Genomic DNA, 3,011 nt, shown 5'->3' with positions numbered 1-3,011 from the left:
GCGAGAAACTCACCCAATTACGGTTAATTTCATCTCGTGAGAATACGAAATTATTCGTGTGAGCGGGCTCGGCATAAAATTTCGCCGTGAAAATGTGAAATCACGCAAGAGTGACAAAGAAAGACGCATTATCTTATACTGTTATTCATATAATGAATAATTTAATGTTTGTGCTTATGCAACAAGAAGAATAGAGGAGAAATAGGGAATGTAAACAAAATTAATTTGCGTATTATTATATGTACTTATTATTATACATATAATATTATATTTATCTAATAAAACTAAAATACTACCACATTACTGATAAAATCTTATATTTTAACATATATTAACAGATAATGTGTAGTACTTACTAATATTTTTTTATTGCCGCTATTATATCGCAGGCGGCCTCGTGCAAAATCTTCATTCATACTTATATAATTTAATAAAATTCTTTTCTGTTTTTCTGTAACGTTCATCTCTAGGTGCCTAATCTCACTAATTATAATTAAATTTTAACCCGACTGCGAATCGTCCGCCTCACTCAAGACTTGCAAACTATTTTGTTTGGTTTGGTTTCGTGAAAATGCGAGATTACTATACCGAAAGTACCTAGTTATATCACATTTTCACTCAACAATTCCGTAATTGGGTGACCAAAGTCACGTGATATGAAAATGTGAAAAGTGATTAAATTTACCGAAAAACCGTAATAGGCCCCCAGCAGCGGGATTCTCTAAACGTTTTTTCGATAATTGTTATCGTTAACTAGCGACAGCCAATGAGAGCCGCGCTTTCTTTCAGGATTGTCCTGCCATTGACTGTCGCTAGTTAACGATAGCGACAATCATCGATAAAACGTTTAGAGAATCCCGCAACAGGACGAGTGCTCGGTGCCTTCGGTGGCGGTCCCCCCCCCCCCCCCCCCCCCCGAGGACAGACGACGTGTGTAAAGATATTGCTAGCAGTGTCAGAAAGGGCTGTGATAAGGTAAGCGATACCAGTGCTGTGCCACCGCCGGGTAAGCGTGCTCGGGTCTCGGGTCTTACTACAGGGCGATTCAGATCCCGTTCAAGCGGTTCGCACTGACCTTAACCTATCTTATGACAAGGGGGATCGTCCCCCCTTCATAGTTTTCGTTCGCTGAGTTGCTGATTCCAGCGACGATGCCAATTCTAGGTTAGACCCGATCGCTGTCTCACGTACCATTTTGTGTTTTGCGAAGAACAAAATTTAGTGATGCACGAAGACGAGACAAGACGATATTTTTCAAAATATCGTCTTGTCTTACTAAAATATTGAAAAATTAATTCTTGTCTTGATCTCGTTATCAAGATAAAAAATAAATCTCGTCTTGATTTCAATATTCTCGAAAATATTGATTTTTATTACAAATTTTTAAATTTAAAATGTAATGTACTAAAGACGAGACAAACGATATTTATGATTCTTTACTAAGATCATATTTCTGAATCTAAAAGTATAATCCAATCAGTGCAAACAAAATTTCCAACAGTTGCAAAATAAACTTTCTGCTGAACGCAATTAATTGAAAAAAGAAAGGCAGCATAGACGATTGGGCGCATAAGAGTACGTTTCCACTGAGCACGTCACGACGTCACGCGTTAAGTCGTCCATCGTGTCACGACGCGACGCGATAAAGAGAAAAAGAAAAGTTTATAATATTACAATAAAATTGTATTGATTTTATTTTATTGCAATAACACAATATAGTTTAATATAAATTATAATATAGACAATATAGATTATAATATATATAAAATAGTAATACTCCATATATCAGTGAAAACATTTATATTCATTTATATAAATATGAATAATAAGCCACTAAACGTGATTAAAATTATTTCTATATTTTCTATTAAATGTTATCTATTAATTTGATATATTTCTAATATATTTATTTATTTGATATTCGATATTTTCGATATTCTTGAGCCAAGAATATTAATCTTGGAAAAGTAATATTGTCTCGTATCGAAATTTATTAAATTAATATCGTCTTGATATCGTCTTGATTTCGAGACAAGACAACTAGTCTGCATGCCTTCATACCTTCCTTTAACATTTTGCGAACTGGCATTATTAGAAATGTCCCCCTTGACATTTCTGAGGGTGAAATTATTAACCAATTCTCCTCTCAATTTAAAATTATCTCAGCTAGAAGGCTCAATATCAGACTGCGTAAAGATGGTGAAACTACTTTTTCTCCATCCAGAACCGTTCTTGTCAAATTTCGCGGACAATATCTTCCTCGTTCAGTCTCTTATATGCATGTAAGCTTTCCTGTATTTCCATACTTTCCGCGTGTCTTAATGTGTTTTTCCTGCCTTAGATACGGTCATATTAATTAACGCGGATTGCAAGAGCAAACCAAGATGTGAAAGAGCGGTGGTGCCAGACATCCTGAGCCCGACGCTTGTCCTCGGCTTAGCCTTCCACCTCTCTGTTATAATTGCGGGGGAGAACCTACCGTCCGCCACGTCCTGTCCGGCATACTTGAAGCAGAAGCTAATTTATACAACTGCGACTCTCGAAAACATATCGTATGCAGAGGCACGCTCAAAACTCAATGGCCCCATATGTAGCTGTATTATGTTACGAGGTTTATATCAATCTTGTAACAGCCGCTAGGTTATTTTTTCCTTAATTCCACATTTAAAGCTGATAATGTAAGAAGAGTTATTTTAGAAGCTATTGTGAAATTACAAGATATTGGATTAAACGTAATTGCTTTCATTAGCGACATGGGTAATAATTTTGTACAAATGTCGGAAAAATTAGGCGTTACTACCGAACGACCATATTTTGAAGTAAATAATAAGAGAATTTTTTATTTTTTTGACTCACCACATATATAAAATACGCAATTTATTTTATATGAAATTTTATTTTTTAAGTATATTTTATCACATTGTTTATAATTTTATAACGTTACATAAGTAATTAATAAAATATAATAACAAATAAATCTCAAAAATATTTATTATTTTTTATAGTGTGTT

Source organism: Cyphomyrmex costatus, unplaced genomic scaffold (genome assembly GCF_001594065.2).
Source record: "Cyphomyrmex costatus isolate MS0001 unplaced genomic scaffold, Ccosl1.0 scaffold777, whole genome shotgun sequence".
NCBI classification, from domain to species: domain Eukaryota; kingdom Metazoa; phylum Arthropoda; class Insecta; order Hymenoptera; family Formicidae; genus Cyphomyrmex; species Cyphomyrmex costatus.
This window is presented reverse-complemented; position numbering follows the sequence as displayed.